This window comes from Ailuropoda melanoleuca, chromosome 2, assembly GCF_002007445.2.
Source record: "Ailuropoda melanoleuca isolate Jingjing chromosome 2, ASM200744v2, whole genome shotgun sequence".
NCBI lineage: Eukaryota > Metazoa > Chordata > Mammalia > Carnivora > Ursidae > Ailuropoda > Ailuropoda melanoleuca.
In genome coordinates this window covers 142,680,936-142,686,935 of record NC_048219.1, presented here as the reverse complement: position 1 = coordinate 142,686,935, position 6,000 = coordinate 142,680,936, and positions in this window count along the sequence as shown.

Below are 6,000 nucleotides of genomic sequence, written 5' to 3'. Positions count from 1 at the left end.
ACTGCCACAGACCCAGGCTCCTAGTCCACCCCATCACCAGGCCAGCCTCAAGCTTCCTAGCCTTAAGGCTGGCTCCAAAGACCCAGGCTCATGGTCCATACCAGCACCAGTCTGGACCTGCAGACCTAACCTCCAGGCTGTTCCCCTTGGCCCAGGAGCAACCCTAGCACCAGGCTGGCCCCTGTGGTCCCAGCCTCCAGGCTGGCTCCATGAAATCAGGTTCCTGGTCCATCCCAGTTCTATATCAGCCCCTGCAGACTCAGATGACAGGCCCACTCCACTAATCCCTGGTAAGTAGTTGGCCCCTATGGGCACAAAAAGTGACCAGTAATGTGAACAGAAATAATCTCTCTAAATAAAACAACAGGTTGTTTTGTGGCTTTTTAAAAAGATTCCATTTATTTGTCAGAGAGACAGTATATGCAGGGGGGAGCAGCAGGCAGAGGGAGAAGCAGGCTCCCCACTGAGCAAGGAGCCCGATGTAGGACTTGACCCCAGGATTCTGGGATCACGACCTAAGCTGAAGGCAGACGCTTAATCAACTGAGCCACCCAGGTGTCCCACAATAGGTTGTTTTATGTATACTTTCTGTGTCATTGTATATATCCCTATGTCTCTCTCTCTCTAGGTTTCTTACAAACAAACCCCTGTTGAACACTGATTGTATACAGGGCATTGAGCTAAATGCTGGGGACCAAAAATAGGGGTTTATAGTCTAGGGAAGACATATATTAGGTGTGACTATGCTCTTACAGGATGGTATTAACTCAGTTTGTGAATAATGTTTGTTGGTGTTCCTATGAAAAAAAAAGGTATGGTAGACTGAATAATGACCTTTCTAAAATGTCCATGCTCTATTCCCAGAACCTGTGAACACATTACCTTACATGACCAAAGAAACTTGGAAAAAAGTACACAAAGCAAATGTGTGATTAAGTGAAGGACGCTGAGATGGGGAGGTTATTCTGGATTACCAGGTGGATCCAACCTACTTATGTGAATCCTTAAGAGTGAAGACCTTTCCAAACTGTGGTCAGAAGGAGAAAAAAGGTCAGGGAGATACAACACTGCTGGTTTTGAAGTGGAGAAAGGGGGTCACAAGTTAAGGAATGTGGGCAGCCTCTCGAAGCTGGAAAGGCAAGGACAGATTCTGCCCTAGAGCCTCCAGAAGAAACCGGCCCTGCTGACACCTTGACTTTAGCCCAAGGAGAAGGATTTTGGACTCCAGATCTCCAGAACTGTAAAGTAATAAGTCTGTATCGTTTTAAGCCACTAAGCGTGTGGTGATTTGTTACAGCAACAATAGAAAACTAATATAACATGCATAACATGCATATTGTCCCTGAGAGTGCAGGATCCAAAAAGCCCACCAAGGCGAATTTCCTCTCAAGAGGAACAGCATCTAGGGGGCCTCAATGAATGACTCTACTAGAGCTGGGGAATTTCCGAGAAGGCAGAAGGTTCACTCACACTAAGGCTCACCTGGGTCATGGGCACATCCTGACTTCTGGGGAGAGCTACTGAGGATGTCCCGATGGTATGATGGTACCACTACTAAGTGATCCGGTCTGTATGCCCAGGACAGAACTGCAAACTCTAAGTGACTACAGTACATTTTGGGGCTTACAGAGAAACTGTAACTCAAGGGTTGGTCAGGTTGAGGTTTACCAGCAGACAAGGAACACTAGGAGTGGTAACAGCTAACCTGGGACTGTAGTGAAAGTGGAAATGAACTCCAGCCATATAATTCTTGAAGTTAAGCTAACTGGCTTCTATAGGGACTTTGGTGACAGATGAGATCTATGTGGCCTGTGAGCTCCCCAGGCACAAGCCCTGCTTCTGTGTAGAATGCTAACACATGGGGGCTTCGCAACATGGCACAGATGAGTGCCCATAAGCAGTGATTTTAGGAGAGAAAAGTATTTGGAGGGATCCCAGATGGCAAGGCCTCAGATTTGGGGGCTACTGAGGCAGAGAGAATTTGAAAGTGGCAGAAATTAAAGAATGTCAGGCTGTGCCTTTTTACTGAGAAGGCAGAGTTGGGGTAAGGTACACAAAGTAGTCAGAAAGGAAAGAGCCATCTGCTTAGCCAGCCAAGGCAGCTGAACCTACCCTGTAGGTTCTCCCTCCCATGCATAGGTCCATCCTGTCCTGGGCAAGATTACAGCAACAGCAGTAACACTTCTTAAAGTGGATGGTAGGGAAAGCTGCTACTGGTGAGAAATGGAATCATCCCCCAGGCCCACCCAACTATCTGATTCACTTGGTGAGAGGAAAACAGGTTCTTATAAAGGGTGGTGCTTTTCAGCCCACGGTAGCCTAACACACAGGTCACACCTCTGAAAACAGATTACAGTTGACCCTTGAACAACATGGGATATAGGAGTGCCAACCCATCACATAGCTGAAAATCTGTGCGTAACTTCTGACTCCCTCAAAAGTTAACTATTAGTAGCCTACTGCTGATGGAAGCCTTACTGATAATATAAACAGAAAATAATGCTTATTTTGTACGTTACATGTATTATAAAACTGTATCCTTATAATAAAGTAAGCTAGAGAAAAGAAAACGTTAAGAAAATCATAAAATACATTTACAGTACTGTACTGTATTTACCAAAAAAATCTGCACGTAAGTGGACACCCATAGTTCAAATCTATGTTGCTCAAGGGTCAACTGTATTTTATATCGATAGAAATGCCTCCTTTGCTGGGATGATTGCCAATTAAACCCTTCGAGAATATGGAACATATCCAAAAGGTTTGGATTTGCCAGTGCAAGTAATAATCTCCAACAGGTAACAGTTGGAAAGTTATGGTTGGAATCTTATTCTCATCAGCTTGAAATGGTATTAGGATCCTATATGAAAGCCCTATGATTTTGATTAGATAGAACAGACTGTACAAGTGAGCCAAGTCAATCATGGGTGGGCACAACTGGGTGTCTGATGCAATCCTGCAAAAGACAGTAGGCAACAGAGGTTCATAGAGGACTATAAGAGTCAGAGCCCAAATTCCAACAACCAGTTCTGAACTTGAGCCAAGGGCCTGAGGAAGTAGGTGGGAATGGAGGCCAGAGCAGGGTTCAGATGTGGAACACCTTCTAGGAATTTAATCAAAAGATTACTTTCTTCTAGATAGCTGGTTTTTTAACAGAGCTGACACGGAGTGGTAAAGTGACTTTTGCTCAAGGGCATCCTAAAGGCCATGCCAGACATTTGACAAACACATGATAAGTATATCCCTGATAGACATTTGACAAACATGTGATAAGCATATCCACAGCATGATTAGCAGCCATTAGTTCACATGTCCTGCATTTGCTTACTCTTCTCAAGCCTTAAGGCCTCATCTCTTCTGTATCTCTAGGAGAAATATACATTGACCGACCCTAAGATCATTTATATTTCCATAAGCTGATACTGCTCTGCTATCTATAGATTTTTATCTCTTTGTACATTCCTATTTCATGTTATTCTCCCTTGAGGATTTTTGGATCTAGACCCTATAGCAGGAGCTACAGAAGTACTCTTCTCTGTATTGGGCAGGAACTTTCTACACTTTGAATCTAGAGTGGGGCTTTAATAGTATATGAGAATTTAAAAAATGGTACAAAGCTGGCGCTGGGTAGCTCAGTGGGTTAAGCATCTGACTTTGGCTCAGGTCATGATCACAGGGTCCTGGGCTCTGCCTGGTGTTGGCCCTGCATCCTGCGTGGGCCCTGCCACCCCCTATCTCCCCACATAGGCTCTGCATGGCCTGCATGGCCCACATTTGCTTCTGCCCTCAGCGGGGAGTCTGCTTCTCCCTCTCCCCCTCCCCCCCACTTGTGTGTGCGCACCCGCGCACGCTCTCTCTCTCTCAAATAAGTAAAATCTTGAAAAAGAAAGAAAGAAAGAAAGAAAAGAAAGAAGGAAGGAAAAGTGGTACAAAGAATAACAACTTTAAAAGGCTTTTAACTTTTAGAAGAAAATGTCGGTGAATATCATTATGACCTTGACGCAAGGGAAGGTTTTTTAAATAAGACACCAAGTGTGCAAACTATGAAGGAAAAGATCAGTAAAAAAGCCATATTTTAGAAAATAACATCTCTGTAAAAAGATAAATTATGATTGTTTCTCAAAAACTGAAGTTTCCAGAGACTGTGAAATGACTGCACTAGGGTTGCTACACAATTCACAACACAGTAAATGTACTGGCTTTGTTACTGAGCATGCCATGAAATTTCTTCATCCATTTTCACCAGCAACTTTTTTTTTTTAAGATTTTATTTATTTGACAGAGACTGCCAGCGAGAGAGGGAACACAAGCAGGGGGAGTGGGAGAGGAAGAAGCAGGCTCCCAGCGGAGGGGCCTGATGTGGGGCTCGATCCCAGAACGCCGGGATCACGCCCTGAGCCAAAGGCAGACGCTTAACTACTGCGCCACCCAGGTGCCCCGACCAGCAACTTTCTGACTGGGATTTGATAATGGCACTATAGCGAAGAAATGGTGTGTATACATAAGACACAAAGACAGTGATCACTTTTGCTTTGTTTTGTTTTCTCTACAAAGGACAAACAAAAAAATGGGTTTCACATGAAGAATGACGTCCTGATAGGAAAACAGCATCGAAATGGATTTCTGAAGGAAGCTGCGGGACTCAATGTGCCCTTTTTCCTATCATGAGAACACACTTCCCCCACAGAGCGTTAAGAATCTAGAAAAATTTTCTGCTCTCCTCTAAGACAAATATTCTTGCCTGCCCTTGAAACAGATGTATAACTTCTAGTTTATTCCCTAAATGAGCAGCTCTTAAATAATAATTTGCATTAGAATCATCTGTAGAATCTAGAAAAAAAATTCACATCTTGGACCCTATCCCAGTGACGTTGATTTATTAAGTCTGGCTGCGGCCCTGGCATCTACATTTTTAAGATTTATATTCCCCAAGTGATTCTGGTGTGAAGCCCTGATTGAGACCTACTCCTATAGACCTTTGGACTCCTGACTATAACTAAGCATTTTGTTTTTTTACTACTCTGTACACCTCAAGCCTTATGACTGACCCCGCCCTTACGTTCTTCCAACTATTTGTTCACTTGACTCTCCATGTCCTAAATCAGTAACCCATACTTATATGCAAATCATATTAACAAATGATGTATACAGCAAGCAGGTAGCCTATTAGCACCAATTCACTGGCTTATAATAAAGAAATGGGAAGACTGAGAAGATGAGAAAACACTGAGAAAGAGGAAAAAAATGACAGAGTGCTTGAAAGCACATCAAGACAGAAGCCTAGAAAAGGAAACAATAGAAGGACTCTCATCAGATGGGAGGAAGTGTCTAAAGGCTAGCCCTCCTCCCTTTCTCCTTTTATAGAATATTACCTATAGCATAATCTCTGCACCAGTTGTCCCCTTCCCAACAGCTTTCCTATTGGTTGTTTAATCTCAGTGCGACTGGTACAAAGTTTCTCTTATTTCTCTTTCTAGGAGTGAAGGAGACAAATTTCTCTTCCTCAGGTTACTTTGTAATTACTTCCACTAACGCACTACATTTTTTGAAATGTCTCACTATTCCCATGAAGGCTTTTTTTTCTTCAACGTCCCACACAGGCTAAACACCCTGTAACAGAGGTCATCTTCCTTTCCTGCTTACTACCTTCTGAAGTTAGCACAGGAATTTTGGACATACCATACTCTAATTTTTGACACAGATGGTTGGATAAGCAAGATTACAGTGGTTGAAAAGAGATATTCAGGGAGATGTTTCTTCAGTGGGATCACTGCTTGTGGTTTGAAGATTTCTATAAACTGTTTCAGCTGCCCTCAGGGATAACCTTCTTTTGCCCCTAAAAGAAACAATTCCATTCACCATGGCAAATGTTGGGCTTGAACTCTAAACATTAGTTCTTGGTTTGACAAAAACCATTATGTTTGAAGAAAAAAAAAATCCTTGACCAGCTACTTAGGCAGCATATGAAATTAAATTTCTAAGAACCTTCTAGGAATTTTA